The sequence below is a fragment of the Argentina silus genome (genome assembly GCF_951799395.1).
Source record: "Argentina silus genome assembly, contig: scaffold_59, whole genome shotgun sequence".
Classification (NCBI taxonomy): Eukaryota; Metazoa; Chordata; class Actinopteri; order Argentiniformes; family Argentinidae; genus Argentina; species Argentina silus.
In genome coordinates, this window is record NW_028152750.1 from 518,549 (window position 1) to 540,760 (window position 22,212).

At 41.2% G+C, this 22,212-nt stretch overlaps 1 pseudogene across 1 annotated transcript in view; it reads right to left on the reverse strand.

The window, feature by feature from the left end:
• Positions 1-21,099, reverse strand: part of LOC310824652 (cytochrome P450 3A30-like) — a 169,946-nt pseudogene extending 148,847 nt beyond the window's left edge. The window contains exons 1-3 of the transcript in view: positions 20,849-21,099; positions 20,521-20,653; positions 19,942-20,010 (exon numbers count right to left, since the gene is read on the reverse strand). The product of the transcript in view is annotated as a cytochrome P450 3A30-like (transcript). The remainder of the gene's footprint in view (positions 1-19,941; positions 20,011-20,520; positions 20,654-20,848) is intronic.
• Positions 21,100-22,212: the final 1,113 nt, after the last annotated feature.

Here is a 22,212-nt window from a genome sequence, read left to right on the forward strand (position 1 = left end):
GAATTAATTCATTGTACCGTACACTTCTCATTTTGATTTTTACATTTTACAATGTTTTAAGGTTGTGAACCCCTCTCTGAAGGTATGAGCTTTAATTCTGACTTCTGAAAGAACATAGATTCCACCAACATCTTTGTGTCCCTTAGAAAAAGAAGTCACTTCCTCTCTGGGTCTGCAAGCCCCGCCCACAGGGTCCAATCCATTCCAAAATCAGAGGAGGAGGAAGAGTTGCCATTGCCAGATAGGGGAGAGGAGGAAGATTTGAAGGAGGTGGTGGTGGAGGAAAAGGAGGAGGAGGAGGAGGTGGAAGAAGGAGCCTTCCTAGAGGGCGAGCTGGTAGACAGACTACCCTTCCTCCAGGAGAGGTCACACCAGGGCATCGCCGTCAACCACCAGGAACCTGACGCCTTTGGAATCCCCCCGTCTAAAGCCGAGGAGGCCCTGAGGACCTGTGAGTTCACTGCCCTGGCCTACCCCAGTAGACTAACAAAGCACGGTGCTATACTGTACCATAACCATGTCTTACAGTCAAACTCTTCATGTACGGTCTACTACTCTACATCTATGCTTTTGTTCTGTCAAGAACCTGTGAATTATTTTTTCTATTATTTTCTTTTTTCTTCGATTCTGGGTCTGCTATGGGAGGTGTCTATTTAATTGGTGGAAAGCCGCGGCACCTGTTTTTGGAGAGAATCTGAGTTAGACGGGGAAGTGGAATAGCTTTTTGACCACAAACAATCACCACAAGCTACTGCAAACTAACAAAAGTTATTGTCACAAATTGAAAGAAACAATTCGGGGTCAATATATTTTATTTATGGCATTGAAGAGCCACAGAGAATATTTTTGTTGAACGTTAATGCATAATAAATGCTATTTTGGTTTGAATTCTAACTTTTGATCTCCGCTTTTTTCTCTATCTTGGATTGTGTGTTATTAACCCCGCTCCAGCTTCGACAGTGGCTATTTGAAAGGAGTGTTTTTGTTATTTCGTTATGTTGTTAAAAGAGGCCACAATAGAAATTGTAACACTCCAATCTATAAATCAAGTTATGTGCAATTCTCAAGGAGAAGGAGAAGGACTGGGGAGGAGGGGGACAGAGAAGAGCCGAGACAGAGAAGAGCCATTCCAACAGCAGCACGCTGTCCAACTGGCGGGACAACATCATCTTCGTCAACAAGGTCTTCCACCAGGTACAGATGTGCAGAAGTACCATGGGCTCGGTGTTGTTATTGTTTAATGTTGTCTAAAAGTATGAAGAGTAACGTTTTTACACGATAAGGACCCGGACCAGATTAAACAAACGAAACAAACCTACAATTCATGCTTTTGAATGCAGTGTTGATCTGAATGACCCTATGAGATGAGATGAGTTGCATTGGACTGCCCTCTAGTGGACGGACAGTATCATTCCATCGAAGACACATTCTTAGAAATTTGACTGAACACACTCATTCTCAGGATGAAAATAGAGATTGTGTGTGTGCAGTCAGGAGAAGGAGAGGGACAATCTCCTGGAATTATATAATATAATTATAATTCTATAATAATGATAATTATGATGTATTATCTTAATATATTATAATACATAACACATATTCTATTAAATCTCCTCATGTCTTTATCTTCCCCCTGCAGTCCTTCCTGTTGCCTTCAGACAGGCCATGAGTGAATGACAACTTCTACATAGTAGTAAATGATGCATCTGCATGTAGAAGATTATTTTCAAATACATCAAAGTAATTCTTCACATTGAGAGAGAGTCTGGCGAGGGAGAACCCTTCAACTTTAACAATAGATTAATTTGACCCGATTCAATGTTTACTGTCTCTAAAAACATGGTTAACATACTTTTTTCAGCTAGATTTTTTATGACTTTTCCTAACTTGATGGGGTAAACATGGCAAACATGAAATTAACCCCAAAAAATTAAAAACATGTCCTGTACACATTTTGTACGCATCGGTCGTGTTGGGGTCATTTTGACCCCTAGCACTATTGTTCTATAAAACCCTGATTTCCATCTCGTTTTTGTTGTGTTGGATGATACTGAGGGCACCTACACGTTCATTTGTGTGTGTGTGTGTGTGTGTGTGTGTGTGTGTGTCTGTGTGTGTGTCTTTCCTTGTGTGTGTGTCTGTGTGTCTGTGTGTGTGTCCATCCGTGTGTGTGTGTGTGTGTGTGTGTCCATCCGTGTGTGTGTGTGTGTGTGTCCATCCGTGTGTGTGTGTGTGTGTGTGTCTGTGAGGAGAAAACATAGTTCCCACGAGATCTCTGATCATTCAAGAAGCAATGAGAGAGGGAGGACATATTTCCCGCGAGAACTCTGACAGGACTCATAACAACTATGACAGTTCTCATAACAACTCTGATAATTCTCGCAGTATGTGGGGTGGGGCAAACGTCGTTCTCACAACAACACTGATAATTCTTGCAGTATATGGGATGGGGCAAACATAGTTCTTGCGAGAGCTTTGATAATTCATGCAACATGGGGGCGGGGACAACCTTATAATAAGGGCTGCACACACAGCCCTCTAAACCATTCTCTTTGCATTTGTGCCTCAACTAAACATTTTGAAAATGACCACCAGACAGAGGAAAAGATTTGCTGCCACTGAGGTTCTGTCACAGATCTTTCAGGATGGAAGTGATATAGATGAGGATGTGTCTGAGACAGAGGATAATGTTGAGGACCCTGATTATGCAGCATCCTCCTCTGACGAGAATGACGCCAGTGAGATAGGACATTCTGACCCTCCTGTGGTTTCTCAAACACAAATAAACCCCCTTGTCATATCTCAACCACCAAGAAACATGACATCCAAAAATGGAAAGCTCCTATGGTCTGGATCCCCAGTTACAAGACAGGGTAGACTGACTGCAGCTAATGTCAACAAAATGGTTCCAGGCCCCACCAGATATGCTAGCAGTCATATACAAGACATACAATCTGCATTTGAACTCTTTAATGAGCACTTAATATCAACATAAAGCCCTGCAAACACCAAAACATAATTTGTTTTTCATTTTAGGTCAATGAATGAGAGTACAGTGATTTGCATATTTCGCAATTGTCATATACAATCAATACTTGATGTATAAGGGGAGGTTGGGGGCAGTCATGTATTATTTACTGGGCTATAAAGATGGTCAGTAGAAAGGCCTAAAGTAGCTGAGAGAGAAACTTGGTTAAGACTTTCAGTTAAAATCATTTTCTGCATGTTTACAGTTGTCAAATTGACCCGAAACATCAAAGTTGTAAGTTTATTTGAACATAATAGGAGGGTTAAAGTAATCTTGTCTGTCTACAAGAGGGCAGCATATCATCATTTCAGATCTGCGATCAATGAAGGGGCTCAACAGTTTAAATAAATCAATAGCTGAAAAAAGTATCTTAACCATGTTTTTAGAGACAGTAAACATTGAATCGGGTCAAATTGACCCCTAACATAATAGGAGGGTTAAGTACACATATTTTAGTGTATGTGAAACCAACCTATTCACTTCCTAAAAGGCTGCAGTCACACAGTGCAGATCAGCATTACCACACACAGACAGACTTCTATGAGAAACTCCTACCCTAACCCTCACCCTATGACTGAAAGGAGAGGCATTGAGATGGTTAACAGGTGTGCTTCTCCTCGGACCATTGACTACCCCAAATGTGTAGGACGTGGCATAAAATTATCTTTACCTGTGTATTGTTGCATCATACAACATCTGTGGCGAGGATATCAGTAATATCCCACTGTAGACAAGTGTTTGTGTTGTGGAAGATGCTAGTTTAGCTTGTACTATTGGCTTTCATGGTGATTATGTAAACTTACCTTTTATTTCTTCATGTGAGACCATACTAGCATTATATAAGAACACATTGGGTATTCTTGGTTATGTTAGCTAAGAGAGGATACTATATTTCAATGTTAATACAACACATTGTAGCTATATGTCGCTATTTCTTTGTTAGATCATCTCTGTGATGTATGGCAAGGCAATGTGTGGATGTGAAACCATATCATTGATTATTGTTTCTCTTTCTCAGTTTCACTCTTTCTAAGTCAATAAACCTGAAGTCAGACTGACATTCTGTCTCCAGACTCTTGGGAGGTGTTTAGAGGTGTTCAGCTATGTATGAGGACAGAACAGGTTTGTTTCTTTCTTTGTCGCCACAGCCTACCTGAGTATTGCTGCTGACCATGTCCATCCCTTTATGACCACAGTGTACCCATCTTCTGATGGCTACTTCCAGCAGGATAACGTGCCATGTCACAAAGCTCAAATCATCTCAAACTGGTTTCTTGAACATGACAATGAGTGACACTGTACTCCAATGGCCTCCACAGCCACCAGATCTCAATTCAATTGAGCACCTTTGGGATGTGGTGAAACGGGAGATTCACATCATGGAGGTGCAGCCTACAAATCTGCAGCAACTGCGTGATGCTATCATGTCAATATGGACCAAAATCTCTGAGGAATGTTTCCAGCACCTTGTTGAATCTATGCCACAAAGAATTAAGGCAGTTCTGAAGGCAAAAGGGATTCCAACCCGGTACTAACAAGGTGTACCTAATAAAGAGGCCGGTGAGTGTATGTGTGCGCTCTACAAACATTATAAACCATAACTTACTGCATGAATACTTTATTCAGGTATGGCCATTCAGAATAAATATGGCTTCAGCCACGCTGGTGACTTGGTTTTTGTTGTAGGCTTATTGTTTCACATTTTTTCTACTCAAGCTACTTTTTATACATATTTTTGCTGTTAGTCTCCTCTTACCTTTTGAATTCTCCTGACTGTTAATACACAGTTCATTTCAGCAAATTACCATTGTCCAGCTGTGGATAGACATCTGAGGAAGGAACATAAAGAGAGAGGTCCTGCTCAATGTAAATCAATCAACCAACCTATCAATGAATCTACAATCTAAACTGTTGAATCTATCAAAACAGTTTTCCATTAGCCCACCTTTGCATTGTGTTCGCTGTCTACTCTGCCAAGTGTGGCTGTTGGGTATTGAACTTGGGTCTGTTTACCCTTGGAAAAGACGGGAAAACTGTAGATAGATACAGAGGTAAGAAAGTGAACCAGATGAACAAAAAAGAAACACTAGAATTGTAACTCAAAATGATCAAAAAATCTCAAGTAAGTGTGATGGCACTTCTCTCCTGTTCACTAATTACCTTTTCACTGTGACTAAAGCTTTGTTCCCTTGTTTTCTCCACTCCCTTTATTACTTTCACCTCCTCTTCACAGTATATTTAAAAAAATGTCTCATTTCTATTTTTGGCATCTGTCCATTATTCTTCATCAGTCTGGGGAATCTCTTTCTTTTCATCATACGATATTTTGGTTGTTTTCTGGGTCTTTTAAAGCCATAGTCCACCCATTCAATCATTATTGTATGTTTTTCTTATTTTGGTTCAAGACTATGCATCTGTAACCTTTGATAAGCCTTCATCACTTTGTTACAGTACTTGGTTTGAGGTTACTTTTGATTGACGTTGGCATGAAATATAATGTGGGAAACATTGATTTCCGTTGATGGCAGTGAATGACAATGTCAGCCAGCGATGGCTGTAGCAAAGTAAAGAAGGCTTATTATAGGTTGTAGTCACTCCTGGCCCACACCACGACTAGACTATTTCCATTATTAGACCAAGATGAACGAAAGTTCATCCAAATGTTGTCAATCTCTTTAATAGCTGCCTTATACTCCACAGACAGTTTTTCCTCTCCATGTTTTTGTTTTCTTTCGCTAGTATCTTCCTCATCTGCCCATGTTTCATCAGTGTGGAGATCCGCTTTCTTCTCCTCATCCCCCTTTTGATATTTTTTCATGTCACCTGTTTGGACACTTTCACTGTCATGACTATGATGCTGGCTGGAAATCGAGTGCAGATGCTTCAAGAAAATGGAAAAACAGACAAAGTGGTACTGTTAAACAAAAAAACAACAACTATTTTATCAGAAAAAAGACTGATCATATGTATACTTTTTTTCGGCCTGATACATATGAAAGCATTCAAAGATATCTTACTTACTCATCTAACCTCTTCGCAAACAATGTTGCTGTGCTAACTGCTCAACTCTGACCTTCTAGAATATCGCAGAGCTGGCTTGGATTAGAAGAAGTTTATTTTTCCAGAAGGTACTTTGTTTATGGTGTCAGGTGCATAAAGGCAATATTAATCAGACACATTTAAGCACATTAACATTGCATAAAGTAACGGTACATTACATCTCCAAAATACAGTACATAGTCAAAAGCAGTACATTTACATCAACCCACTACAATAAAGTAGCTAAATAATAAAGAGTTTGACCTGCAACTCACTCTACGAGCACCATTGAACTGATGATCAGCTCAGAATGTGAATGAAAAATGTGTAGGTCTACATTCCATGCATTTGCCCAGTACCTTTTCTCTAATATTAGGTATGAAAATATGACTTTCAATGTAACAATTTACATCTCCAATAACAGCTTATTCCCTACAGTATTATAGTGAACTGCATGTGTAAAAGCAGTGTGCTATATGTGTAATGCCATTTAAAATTTTACCTACAGTAGGTTACCATGGTAGCCGGCGTCAAATGGTCACCACTTGTGTGATATCACTGTGTTACAACATATTCTGTCATATTTGTTGTACTGTATCTCGCATCTCCTAGCAATAATAACCATGGCACCTCTGATGATGTCACTGTGACATCATGAAATGTAACAGTGGCACGCAGGTTCATTCCACGCTGAACATTTTAAATTACTATAGCCATGTATACAACCATGCACTAGGCTGGGCCTGCATCGGCCTTCAATAAAACCACCTCCAATGCCCTCAGTAATGCTGACATTTTAGTGGCAAACACATATTGATAGATCTTACCATAAGTCAGCCCAAAACAAATACACACCCTATCTACAACTATCTGTTAGCAAACACTTTTCCAGCTTTCTCTTTGTACTACCAATGTATTATATAGCAAACAAAATGTTCATGGAACACTCGTAAGTCTTTTTAGAGATATTTTTTTCAAAAAAGCATATTAACGCAAGTTGTTCAGAAACAATGATTACAAATTCCAGATTGCATCAAATCTAACAATGGTTAAATACATGCTTCTTACCAATTAATTGATTTATTAATGTTAATGCACACCAAGACAAAACTTGAATATTTTCTGTGCACAATACTGTACAACTTAGCAGGACATTATATCATTTTGATAACAATCATTGCTTTTTCAGTGAAACATTTGGAACATTTGGTCAATGGTCAGTCTTTCTCCAACTACCTGACTACCAGAATGTTCACATACCCAAGACTCTATCCCTATGGCATTGTTTGTGACATCATATCATTGTGACATCACATCAAACTGTACTTGTGCCTGTAAAGATGCAGTTTGGGTATTTTCTCTGTAGTTACTGTAACTGTATTAATCCAAGGGCTGAGATTGGTGGAACTCACATTGCAGTATTTATGCAAAAGCTCTTTTATTACATTAGCAAATTAAATCCAAAGGTAGTTTGGGGTACTGTAGAAACCATTTACCACTGCCATAAGACCACCTCACAGGTTGATGATTTCAGTTCTCATAATTTGTACAAGTGATATATACACCAAGGAAATACACCACTCGTAAAATATACCACTTGTCCTGATTTAGTGCTATCTCAAACCTAGACGTGTTGATCCTTTGATTGCTTTTGATTGAATTAGTAGGATAGAGAGGGTGAATAGTGTCTTTTTGGTTTTGTTTTCAAATTCATGCATATTACCCTAACCCCAAAAACAAGAGAAATACATGTTGCTCACCATTAATTACTTATGGAAATTCACACCAAAGACAACATTTTTATAACAATTAAGGCCTTTTGACTGAAATGTTTGTAAAATGTTGTACAGAGGACTTACCAATGCTGAGTCTTTCTCCATCTACCTGATGCCCGGGAAGTTCACATACCCAATACTACCCTATGGCAACCCATGTATGATGTCATCGTATGGAACATCACATAATTGTGATATCATATCAAGCTGTAACACATGTGTTTGAGCCTATGGAGTTGTGTTGTGTAGATTGTCTCTCTAATTAGTAATGTAAGGGCTGCATTTGATGGATGTGTGTTCAAAGTAGCTCTTTTTCACATGTTATAATAAAATCAATGACATAATCAAAACAAAGTTTTCAGGTATAGTAAAAACAAACTTCCACTGTCATTAGACTGCCCTCAAGTATATGATTCCAGTTCTCAGAATGAGCCATGAGTCAGGAAATGTGGTGTTTTACAAACAGTTTTAACCATCATTTGCGATGCTTTTTTCTTTTCTTTTTTTAAATGACGGCAACAAAATCTGCGATGGCCCTACATCCAGTTACATTTTTGAAGTCCCTCTGTATCAGAAGAGGTTTTATGCTCTCATCTTTAAACCCAGATGAACATGTATTTTAATCTGAACTGTCCTAGACTATTAAATATAACGTAGATGTTTAACTTTAAATGGTGACTGACTACGACTTGAGTTTGTTTTGTGTGAATCTCAACTCTCAAGACCATTATTGACCAACTCAATGACACTGAATCACCTTCATGATCACATTACTGGACACATGTAGGCCAACTGCTCATTTTAAAATCTAAAATAATCTTTGTCATGATGGCCATTTAGGATGGAACGGGACTCGCCAATAAGAAACCAACTCCAGACTTGATGAGGTGAGGGGAGAGGAGGAGGGTGAGACTTGAGTGCAGGGGAGAGGAAGAGGAGGAGGAGGAGGAGGAGGGTGAGACTTGACTGGGTAAGGGGAGAGGAGGAGGAGGAGGGTGAGAAGAGAGGAGGAGGGTGAGACTTGACTAGGTGAGGGGAGAGGAGGAGGAGGGTGAGACTTGACTAGGTGAGGGGAGAGGAGGAGGAGGGTGAGACTTGACTAGGTGAGGGGAGAGGAGGAGGAGGGTGAGACTTGACTAAGTTATGTGCAATTCTCCAGGGGAAGGAGAAGGACTGGGGAGGAGGGGAAGCCCAACGGGCCCGCCGAGCCAGAGAAGAGCCACTCCAACAGCAGCACGCTGTCCGACTGGCAGGACAACATTATCTTCGTCAACAAGTTCTTCCACCAGGTACAGATGTGCAGAAGTACCATGGGCTCAAGTTGTTATCGTTTAATGTTGTCTAAAAATATGAAGAGTAACGTTTTTAGACGTTTTAGAAGAGTTACCAGATTAAACAAATGAAACAAACCTACAATTCACATGTCGTATTTTCACTGTAGAAAGATATGATATGACAGAAATATGTTAGCATTACCGTACGTTTAATGCTCATTTGATTTCCTCACGGTCACCACTTGCTTTTGAATGTAGTATTGATCTGAATGACCCTATGAGATGAGTTCTATTGGACTGTCCTCTAGTGGACGGACTGTATCACTCCATCGAAGACACATTCTTAGAAATTTGACTCCAACACACTCATTCTCAGGATGAAAATAGAGATCATGTGTGTGTGCAGTCAGGAGAAGGAGAGGAACAACCTCCTGGAATTATATTATATCATTATATAATAATTATAATTCTAATGTATTATCATAATACATTATAATACATAACGTATATTCTAGTAAATCTCCTGATGTCTCTATCTTCCCCCTGCAGGCCTTCCTGTTGCCGTCCTGCGAGGCATCAGCGACCCGCAAGGTGATCAAGGTGTACAGGAAGTTGATCCTGCAGGAGCAGCCCACCTTCATAATGGAGCCGGAGAAGAGCAGCTAGGACGAGGTGGAGGAGACCCAGAGCAGCTGCTCACCACGGAGATGGACAGCACGCATGTACAGGTGAGGACCGAACACACGCCACACACCACACACACACACACACACACACACACAGATGATGTTGTCTCAAACATGCACTTACTTAGGGTTAGCACTGCCTATATAAATAGATAATAACAAGTATATATATATATGCTGGGGACATGTAATAAATTAGTAATAAGCATAGTGAAAAGACAATTATACATAAAAGGAGGTAAAACCCCCATAATAAAGTGGGCATGCGTAAGTGCTGTGATATATTAACAAACATTTTAGAAAAAGGTAGACGGTAATAAGTGCTGATGACCTACAATTCGAGAAAATCACACACTATATATACATACATATGTAAACCACACACAGAGACAAATAAATATGAAAGTGCTGAAGTATAATACATGCTGTAGTATAATAAATACAAATATATATATATATATATATATATATATATAATATATATACATTCAACAAACACTTTATTAGCAACACCTGTACACATTCTCATGGTGGAGGTGGTGTAATGGTGTGGGGAATGTTTTTTTGGCACACTTTGGGCCTGTTAATACCAATCAATCATATTGCTTGAATGCCACAGCCTATTTGAGTATTGTTGCTGACCATGTGCATGCCTTCATGGCCACAATTTACCCATCTTCTAATGGCTACTTCCAGCATGCTAATGCACCATGTCGCAAAGCAAAAGTCGTCTAAAACTGGTTTCAGAAACATAACAATGAGTTCTGTGTTCTTCAGTGGCCTTCCCAGCCACCAGATCTGAATCAAATAGAACACCTTTGGGATGTGGTAGAACGGGAGATTCACAGCTTGGAAGTGCACCTGAAAAATCTACAGCAATCGCGTGATGCAATCATGTCATCATGGACCAGAATGTCAAAGAAATGTTATAAACATCTTGTGGAATCAATGCCACAAAGAATTGAGGCTGTTTTCAGAGCAAAGGGAGGCCCTACCGAGTATAGTATAGTGTTCCTAATAACGTGCTCAGTGAGTGTGTATATACAGTGCGGGAAAATAAGTATTCAACACATCAACAAATGTTTAATTCAACATATTTCCATTGCAGCCATTCACATGAAATTTAGATCAGACATAGGTATTAACTCAGTAAAACTACTCGGCTAAAGAATTTGTAACACCAATCTATAAAAAAAGTTGTGCAATTCTCCAGGGGAAGGAGAAGGACTGGAGAGGAGGGGGAGCCCAACGGGCCTGCCGAGCCAGAGAAGAGCCACTCCAACAGCAGCACGCTGTCCGGCTGGCGGGACAACATCATCTTCATCAACGAGGTCTTCCACCAGGTACAGCTGACCCTGTATCCCTTGCTGCAGTGTTGACAGGAGGCTGCTGCTGAGGTTCCTCCACTGCTGCACTGCCTCACACATCCAGCAGGGGGCAGCAGCAGAGCAGCTCAGGGCTCTGCAGCACAGGCTGGATTTTTCCTGCTCCTCCTTTGTGGACCTGTCAGCATAGGAGCAGAGGGACACAGCACAGAGCTCATCCCACTTAGACACAGTCCGTCTGGGGTAAGGACAGACACACTGATCTCTGATGAGGAGGAGGGAGGAGGATTTCTCATTGTACAATGTACGCTCCCTCCTCTGTCTCCCCTCAGCTCCAGCAAAGCCCTCCTCCTGTAGCTCCTGTACCTGGTCCCTGTGGGAGGTGAGGCGTGCTGTGTCCCTCTGCAGTGCCCTTGGTGGAGAGCTGGACCTCAGTGAGACTACAAACCAAAGTTATACATAGTTAGTGTATAGCTGGTATATGATTCCAATTCTCAGAATGAGCCGTGAATCAGGAAATTTGGTGTTTCACATAATTACCAATGTTTTTTTTAATTGTTTTTTAATGACTGCCATGGGAGTGGCTGTGGACAAAATCTGCGATGGCCCTATATCCAATTACATTTTTGAAGTCCCTCTCTATCAGAAGAGGTTTTATGCTCTCATCTTTAAACCCAGATGAACATGTATTTTAATCTGAACTGTCCTAGTCTATTAAATATAACTTGAAATGGTGACTGACTACTGCTTGAGTTTGTTTTGTGTGAATCTGTAATGACACCAACTCTCATTACAGACCATTATTGACCAATAAGACACTTTACTACATTTCTATTTCTATCTCTCCACAGGACGAAAACCATTCCTATGGGATTTCTCAGAGTGAAATAGGGCAGATTTCTTGACAGATTTCATGTTGACAGACATCAATAGCAGACTCCAAAGTCACTTGGTCTCAACTACCCAGCTGAAGCATATTGAACAACACTTATTGGATTTGTGTTCTAATGGCCTACTCTATGTTACTACTCTAACTCTAAGCCAGAGCTAACTTCGGAGCGTGCTCTCCATTTTATTAACCAAAATGCCACTAATTGAAAACAGGTACGGTCACGTGAATCTAGGGAAATGGCACAAGAAAGACGCAATCCTAGCAACGACAATTGTCAATAGCACTAATTATTCTGCTCTGCATTTAATGCGTTGTTTTTAGCACTCAATGTTATATTTATTTTGTGTTTGCGTGTCTGTCTCATTTTTTGGCTGTCTAATTTATTTTCTGTTTGTGGCTATCTAAGGACAGTACACTAGACGTTTACTTAAGACTGATGTAATATTCAAACTGTCTCACACTACAGGTATTCAACATGTTCTTCTCTCTGTTGTAGCTCCTGTAGGTGTTTACTATGCCCTGACTGATATCAGGACTTTGGCAGAGGAGATGGATAAATTGGCTAATGGTACTACGTAATCACGAGAAATGTTGGGAAATTAGACTAATATATAATAATATATGCAATTTAGCTACCGCTTTTATCCAAAGCGACTTACATTGCAGTGAGTGCATACTTTTTTCAGTATGTATGGTCCCAGCAGAAATCTAACCCACAACCTAAGCGTTGTTTGCGCCATGCTCTACCAACTGAGCCACAGAGGACCAGGAATAAAGTCCCAGAGACCCAAATTGTCAACATTCTAGAGCACCAAGGGCGACTTCTTCATTTTGTAGCCAATCCAAGTATTATTGCTAGGTGAATACCACATAAAACACTTGGCACTCCAGGTGGTGAGTGTACCGGAATTCTTTGGCAGTGAGTGAGTTAAACGCAGATGACGGTTCAAGATACAGCATCAGTAGACAAACATGTTTTGCAGCGCTCACTCAGTCCTGTACATCATGCATGCTCATGGTGTCAACTCAACGTATTGTATGTGTGAAATAGGACAAGCAGATCTCACTCACTAGTAAGATGAGGAAAGTGGTTCTTTTATATTTCCTGTTGTTACTTTTATATTTTTTCATGTTTTTATTATTCATTTTGGTAATTCTTGATTATTATACTTTGTTTAAAAATAATCAAAGAGGGGACTGTTGGAATTGTACAATATTCTATGTGCCTCTCGACCTTTCACCTAGTGGTACCATGCCATAACCAGTACACAATGCAGAGACATGAAATCAGATGCTAGGGAATGGGGGGCCTAGGACCTGTAGCCCTCCAAGGCCAAATTCCATTGCAAGTCCATATATTCTAGTAGTAGTGTTACTATACTGGTACAGAGTACACAGTGTGTCTTTATTCTTGATGTAAAGTTGGAGGACATTACATATGAATTAGTTTAGTTGTGTTTACTTAATGTGGGGATGAAATATGTTCCTCTGACACTAGACACCAAAATCACTACTATAGAGAGTGAAATGTTTGATTCTGTCTTTGAGATTCTTATAGCCCAATTGTGTGCAATAATATCTATTTACTAAAATCTGATCTTGAAGAAAGATATTTTTCTCCCTCTTTACGCAGTCTTGGATATTGCTCTGTTAAAGAGAAACAATGTTTCTTCTGGAACTTTTTCAAGTTTAATTGTGGTATGATTTCTGAGTAGTTTCTTGACTATTAAAGTGATTCTACGAGATAATTTCTATAATCTCAGCCTACAGTTCTCAATGTAGCGCTAATGAGTTGGAAACGGGTCCCTGTTACATGCCCTCAGTGTGGTGCGTATGTGTGTGGATTCCACGTAGACCAGTGACATCGACACACTTAACAGTAATGCTGCTTCTAAAGTTGGCGATGATAAACTAGGGAGTCTGTGGCTGAATGAGATAAAACAGTGATTCAATTGATTATATTTGTACAAACTATGCATTGATAATTCAGACACAAAATAAGAGGTTAAATAATACAGAAATAGTTATTGCCATATCCCGTAGCTTCTCTTTAATGATTCATTCATAGATAGTGACAATTCAAATAATTTGAAAATATGTGGCTGCACTGTTACTAATGCTATAAATGCAACACATGCTTATAATGTGCAAACTGAATTATAAACCCATTATAAAAGGAAACCTTAGTGTTAAGTGTCACCAAAAGAAAAGAAAACACAGAGACATTAAATCAATTTGAGATACTCCATCACTCATTTATTTGCAAATATATGTAATAAGTGTATGCAAGTAAAGACAATGAGACTCCTGTGGCCCTGCATATCAGAGAGAGAGAGGGGAAAGGGAGAGAGGGGGGGACATAACAAGAAGGCATGTGAGGTTATTATTTAAACTTTAACTAGAATACTTATTGGATTTCACTGAAGTATCCTTTGCGGTTACTGATGGAGTTTGACCCTGTGGAATTCCTAAAAAAGAAAGACAGAAAAAAAGAGAAAGAGAGGGGGAGGGGGAGTGCAACTTTAGTGGTAAGAATAAAATTACTTCCAATAATTTAAAATGACTTATTCCGATTACTTAATAGCGTGTGTGTGTGCGTGCCCCCTCAGAAGGACGCCATGAGAAGCTGAAGGTGGTGCTCCAGGAGGCTCGAGACTCCAACGACCAGAGACTCCGTGTTGAAGTACCAGGGAACCTCCTGACCAAACATGTCGTCCAGAAGCATCATCAGCCCGCCCTGAGGTAAGGCTCTGAGTTACTGCTAGTTCACAGTACTCATTTAAACTGAACAATAGATTGGATGCTAAATACTAGAGAGAAGGAACAGTAACAACATCAGAACTTGTCTGTACCTTCAGGTGCAGCAGGCATCGCTCAGCCTCTGGTTTCATGTTGCTGGCAGGCAGGCAGGAGTGTAGGAGAGAGTACAGACGCTCCACAAAACCACCAGGTTGCTAACAGCAAACATAGGAGGAGAGAGCAGAGAGTCATATGAACTTGTCAACAAAGTCACCCTGTAACAGTCTTCAGTATAAGAACAGTACTCACCACCACCAGGGGCCTCCCCACCATCACCCCAAACAGAACCAGCTCATAGAGGATGTCTATGAGGTTGACATGGCTAATCAAACAAAAGACAAAAACATTTACAACAAAATAGCAATGATATTAAAAAGAAGGACCCAATACAGGCACAGGTAATCAATGTGAGACTACTGAAGTGAATGAACTAACCTGATGTTCTGCCAGCTCCATCTCAATGTCACCCTGTTTGGAGGGATCACTCAGGTACCCAACAAGGTCATCATAGGCACGGATGAACTGTGCCTCGTCCTATACAGAACAAGAGAGACAATGTCAGTAAACGGTTGTTACATTTTCTCTTGATAATTCACTCTGTTGGAGGAAGCCAATGTCTTACCTTGTGATTGGCCTGAACCAGTGCTCCCAGCAGGACCTTCCCAGCCACGTACAGCTGGTTCTTGCTCTGGGTGGAACTGCGCAGGGTCTGGTAAAGGGGGAAAAAAATAGTGAGACACCATCTGACAGAAGACAGAAGAGAGAAAGCACAGAGAAAGGGTGGTTGACTCACTGTGAAGGCCTGGCGTAGGGTGGTGACCCTCAGGGCAATGTCCTCAGTCCTCTTGGTGGTCAAATAGAGGCTATGGGAGAGAATGACGCATGTAAACCGGTGGAGTTACTAAGTGATAATATGGTAAAGGCTTGATAATATGGTAAAGGCTTAAGTGTTAAGTTTGACCTCATAGCAGTTCTGGCCCTGTGGCTCAGGATCAGTGTACTGCTGCTGAGCGGGTGTGGAGAAAGAGTCAGCCCCCGACCACGCAGTGGAGGACAGCTGCCCATCCGGTCCCATACGCAGGACGGTATTCACCACAGAGATGTCTGTCTGCTACTCACAACACACACACATACACACATCTCTTTAGCTAAAATGCATGGAGGTGGCTAGCAAGCTAGCTAGTTCAAGCTAAAGGTAACTCTTAGCAACGCCCTTAGACACTGTCAACGGGTTACTTAGCCACCTAGCAGCTAACAATGCTATCATTGCTTCTAACTGGCAAAATAATCATTGCACACACAATTTGTGAGATATGTGTCTCCTGTAAAATGTAATTAAATGTCACATACCCTCTTCAAAGTCGCTGTCGCTTTCCTCTTCACGATCGCGAACCTTGCAAAAAAGAAAACACGAACAACCCGTCGTAGAGACGGCAGACCGCAGTCCACGCACTCGCGCAGCCAATCCTGAATATCACCGAGGCATTTTTCAGTCCGTTTTGCTCAGAAAATCAGCAGGTTTGTGTCGATGTGAACATCAACTGAAGTCTGTTGTTATCTGGAGCGGACTGAACATTCCATAGAATGTTGCTAATGTTCTATATTGAAAGGTTGCATAGCAACACACCGTTTTGAAAATAATGAGTAATAATGATGCATGACATGTATCATCAACACTTTTCAAAAATGCGTTACCATGTGACCTCTAGAAATAGAACATGAGCAGCCTTCTATGTTTGATCCAGCGCTACGCAGCAACACACCTCTGATGATGTTGACATTGACGAGACCCAGCTAGTGTTAGAAAACGTGTTCTTTATTTGAAGGAGAAGACAAACTACTTCTTAATTTTAGCTATTTATTTATATGTCAAAATTCTAGACTTGTACAAGGACCACTTTTGGCGAAGAAAATCACAGTCAGCAAGCTGTTAATCTGTAACCAACCTTCCAAAAATGGATACATTCAAAATGTCAAACCAAGCATTTTACAGTAAACAGAATGATTATGATTGGCTATTTGGTTGGGGAGGAGCCGCGGTTTAGACTTGGCTCTCCTCTTGTTGGTGTTTTAGGCTGGTCCCAGCCCCTGACACTCGATCCGTTCCAGGTGGAGATATCGCCGGTCCGTTCCCTTTGAGGGACGAGTTGACCTGTTGAAGAAAACATACACCTACTCTGATTTGTCCTTTCCTACCCTAGTATTTTTCCATTACATCATTCTTATGTTATGTGTGTGTTGGAGCATCTATCTTGATGACCTGACCCTTACCTCTTCATGTATTAATCCAAATACCATGGAACTAATGCTTGATTCATCTCCATCACATAAGTAATTTTAACACACTGCAGTAATATATTTTTATAGCAATAATAAACTGTTTCTTATAATAATGTTTTCCAACACTTCTCAATCAAGAGTTAATGATTATCAAACAAATGTTCCCTGTATCCGATTATTAAAAACATATTAATTCAATTGATTTGGATATGGAATATCAAATACAATTATCAACAACTTCTTAATCAAAAGTTAATGATTATCAAAGATAAATATTTCCTGAATCAGATGATTAAAAACATATTAATTCAATTGATTTGCACATGAAATATCAAATACAATTATTAACAACTTTTCAATCAAAAGTTAATGATTATCAAAGATAAATATTTCCTGAATCAGATGATTAAAAACATATTAATTCAATTGATTTGCACATGACATATCAAATACAATTATTTTAATCAACTAAAAAAGAACTGAATAGCTTTATTTACTTGTCTGCTATTGAGCATTATAATGCAACTGTTTTCATAAAAATAATTCCTAACAAATCCCTCCTTTCACACCTTTTAAGGTGTGAACCAAACCTACGAACCACCTTTACAGCAAGGCCTCAAGTGCAGCCCTTTCCTCCCTTTCAGACTCCTCCTCCCAGTCTGGACCCTCATCCTTGGTCCTACCTCCTTCAGCACTCAGGAGAGGGAGCTGATATGCAGGGGGAGCCTGTTCTTTGGACAGAGCAGTGGTTATTAAGCGATTCACTAGCGTGCGCACACATGGGATACAACAGCAACCACAGCATGTTAGTATAGCAGCAAAAGTGGCTATAGAAACAAACATAGACATGAAAAGAGCTTTATACTTCCCAAACGTAGAGTTAAACCAGTCTCCCAACGGATCATCAATACCAGAATCCTCTGCCATTTGATTTGACAGGGTCCTCAGCCCTTCCAATGCCTTTGTGACTGACCCATCAGGAGCTGTGTTATTGGGAATAAAGGTACAGCACGAAGAACCAAACATAGCACACACTCCTCCCCTTTCAGCCAACATCATATCTAGGGCCATCCTATTTTGAACAGACATAAGGGATGTGGCTGCCAATTGACTAGATAGACCTCCCACAGAGTCTCTAGTGAGGTTTGCCAACCTCTGAACATTGAAATGTATGTAGTTGATTCTATCAACGTTTTTATTAGTAGTTATCCATGGGAATATTGATTCAAACCCGTTGGCAACAGGGCTGGCCAGTTTGAATTCATCTGGAACCCCTCGGGGAATCCCTATTGCGTCAATATAAGTGGGAGAGTCTTTAGTCAAATCGAAACTGTCTGGCGTGGACCTTCTCTTACGGTAGTCGCCCACTGTGAGTGTCAAGTTTGCTTTATGTCCAATCATGGTTAGAGGCAAAGCTAGCCTAACAATTGTACATGTGCCTGACCAATGTTTGGGTAAGTAATTTAACAGCCTTCTGCCTCCACAGTACCAATGAAGGTCTGCTCTGGCTATGAGTAGTCTGGAGGCATTGGCCCATGTTGTGACATCAATAGTGTGAGTGCACCATGCAGGATTCATTTCACCCACCTTTATACTACTTTTTCTGGTTAGGCAGGTGTAGTTTCCTTTTCTTGGCTGAAAGGTTGGTGGTGTGGTGTGGTTGGCTGTGGCTGGGAAAAGAAGACTCAGAGTAGAGCAATTAGCAGGATCAGGTTCCATATGCAAGCGCATCATGCAATTAAAGCCATCTTTATCTGTATCATACAATAGTGGAGCAGGGGTGGTATATAGAGTTGGTCTTGCCGTTGAGCAAACAATGCAATCGGTCATATTCATGCTTCTGGCAGTAAACCGGACCCAAGTCAACCAAGTGTTTGAGTCGCTATAACCAGTTTCTATGGCTAGAGTTTCTTTTATTGTCAAATTTGTGAGATATTCGATCCTAGGGTCTACCTTGCCAGGGAGTTCTGGGCTAGGGATATTCTGTGCATTCTGCGAGTTATTAGTCATTGGGGACTGAAACTTTTTTGTTACTGTGATCATGAACTGACCCAAGGGGTCAGTACCAGATTCATATGCTCCCAACACATAAATATCAGTATCTGTGGTTAGGGGTCTTTTTAAAGTGATTATCAATGGGTTGCATGCACCGTTCTTACAATCATCTGGAGAGGATTCTTTAAAGATGGTCAGTCTATTTCCGAGGGGGTCTTTCCCTTCGGATGATTTGATTGGTTTATAGCCCCAATTTCCAATACCTGAGTTGGCTATTACATAGGACCAAGAGGAACACCACCTATCATTAGCGTATCCGGTGTTCCCATAGTATTCACACACATATTTCTCAGACCATTTATAACTTTGTTCATCTGATCCACACATGATTACTGAGCACAGGTCAAAACGTGCCACTCCATCTTGACCTTCTACAAACTGTAGGTTAAGTGGAGTGATACTGCTTCTCATTGATCTTTTGGGTCTAAGATTAGTAGTGTTAGATGTTTCTTTTAGCTGTTCAGTTTCCTGACACAGCAAGGGAATGGCAATTAGAATGTACAGTACAACTAGACAGCTCAATGCTGTCCCTGATCCATGTCTACTGAGCTCTGAGGCAGGCATTTTTCTGCTGCTGTCTCCAGTTGAGCCAAATCAGTTCTAACTTCTCTTAATGTGCGGGAAGGTGGTAAGGCGGGCACACAATGTGTCAGGTGATGCCAAATTGCTCCTGTTTTACCTTTTATTTGGACAGCATGAGTTGTATACTCTACAACCTCATAGGGTCCAGTCCACCTGGGATCCGGCCACTTTCTTTTGTGGACCTTCACTCGTACCCAATCCCCTACCTTTACCACAGGAGTCTCTGGGGTGGTTGTCTCAGGCTTGGGCTCTGGCACAGCCTCCACTTCCCGCACCTGTTTAGACAAAACTCGAGTCAGGTTAGTTAGTGCAGTCATGTATTCATCACAGTGAATTTGCCATATGTCTAAGGACGGGATGTGGTCCCCATCTCTTGGAGGGCCAGGCATTTGGCGGCCAGTCAACAACTCATGTGGTGATAGGTGTGTTTTGCTACTGGGCGAGTTTCTCATAGACATTAGAGCCAGTGGGAGTGCATCTAACCACTTTATGTTAGTGCCGTGGCACACCTTGGCAATCTTTCTCTTAAGGGTTTGATTAGCTCTTTCTACCAATCCTTGTGAAGCAGGATGATAAACTGACCCAAACTTGTGTGTTATGCCTAGGGCTCTCTCTACCTCTTCTAGGTGTTTGTTTTTAAAGTGTGAGCCATTGTCTGATCTGATCACTCTGGGAACTCCATATCTGGGAATCAGTTCATTCTTCAGCCACTTTGTGACTGAGCTGGCGGTTTCCTTTTTGCATGGGATAGCTTCCACCCACCTTGTGAACCTATCCACCATTACCAGTAGGTACCTGTAGCCTCTGACACAGTTTTCTGCGCCCATGTCCGTATAGTCAATAGTAATGTCTTTGAATGGTGCATCAGGAACTGGGAATTTTCCCATGGGGCACTTGTAGACCATTTTTGGGTTGTGGCTGTTGCATGTGTCACATTCTGTCACATAGTTTTCCACTATGCTAGTCATGTAGGGATGCCACCAGAGAAGTTCGATATTCTGTTGGGTGATTTTTCTGCTCACATGGGTGGGGCCATGAGCTTGCTTCAGTAGGAGTTGACAAAGCTTAGCTGGAGCTACTATTCTTCCATCATGGCATCTCCAGAGTCCATACCCTCCAAACTCTCCATTCTTTTCTGGCACTTGTTTAGCACCTTTCCTGAGCCATTCATTCTGCTCGTAAGCGTCTGCTTCCTTTTGCATGTATCGGATGTCCTTTTCAGTTAGTTTAGGAAGAGGGTCTTCTGTGTTTGTCATCATCATCATCTGGCCCGTGTATCCTCCTGCTGCTTTGGCTGCTGTGTCAGCGGCATCATTTCCTTGGGCCACTTCGGTGGTGTTTTTCTGGTGTCCTTTGCATTTCATTACTGCAATTTCTTTGGGTAGTAACACAGCTTCAACTAGTTCTTCCAATTTCTGTCTGTGTCTTACTGGAGTGTTTGCTGTAGTCAGGAAATTTCTTCTCACCCATTGTGGTCCATCCACATGAACTGCCCCATGTCCGTAGGCAGAGTCAGTATAGATGTTCACTTTTTTTCCTTCGCTGAGTTGGAGTGCCTTGGTGAGAGCGATGATTTCTGCCAATTGGGCAGATGCTGGCTGAGGTATTTTTCCTGAGTCAAGTGTTTTGTGGCTGATAGTGTACCCTTCTCCTTTTTGTTCCACTACTGCATATGAGGCAACATTTCCATGTTCTCCTTTGTAGCAGCAGCCATCTGTGTAGAGTGTTAGGTCTGGATTTTTCAGAGGTTCTGAGTATAGATCTGGTCTGAGTTTGATGTCTTTGGCAGCTTTTTCGGCACAGTCATGAGGCATGTGAGTTTCAGTTGTCATTCCTGACGCCATGTTGACTCCTTCTGTAACAAAGGTGATGTGTGGCTGGGTGAGTGTGTTTGAGATTTTCACTTTCCTTGTTTGTGAAAAGATAAATGCTCTTGAGGACATAAATGCCACCACTCCATGAATTGTGTTGACTTTTAGTGGATGGCACATCACAATGTGGCTTGTTTTGTCCACTGCCTTAGTCAGGGCCGCCAGGTATCGTGAGCATCCGGCTTGACCTGTTTCAATGTTGTCAAGTTTTGAACTGTGGTACATTAGTACTCTTCTTTCTCCCTCCTTTTTCTGAAAAAGGACACCATTTACTATCCCTCCTTTTTCAGAAACATCCAGGTAGAAAGGCAACATGTAGTCAGGGGAAGCCAGGGCGGTAGCCTGAGCAAGAGCCTGTTTGGTAGCCGTAAAGGCATCTTCAGCGTCTTTTGTCCACGTGAGAGGTGCAGTGAGGTTTCTGTTTCCAGCCTCAGACACAATGTCACGTAGCGGTTGAGTTAAGTTGACGTATCCTGGCACATGTGTTCTGCTGTAGCCAGCAAGCCCCAAAAAGGCTAGCATGTGTTGCACAGTGTTCGGTTTGCCATGGCTGAGAATGGAACTGCGCTGTGTCGAGGTGAGAGTACACCCTTCAGGTGAGATGAG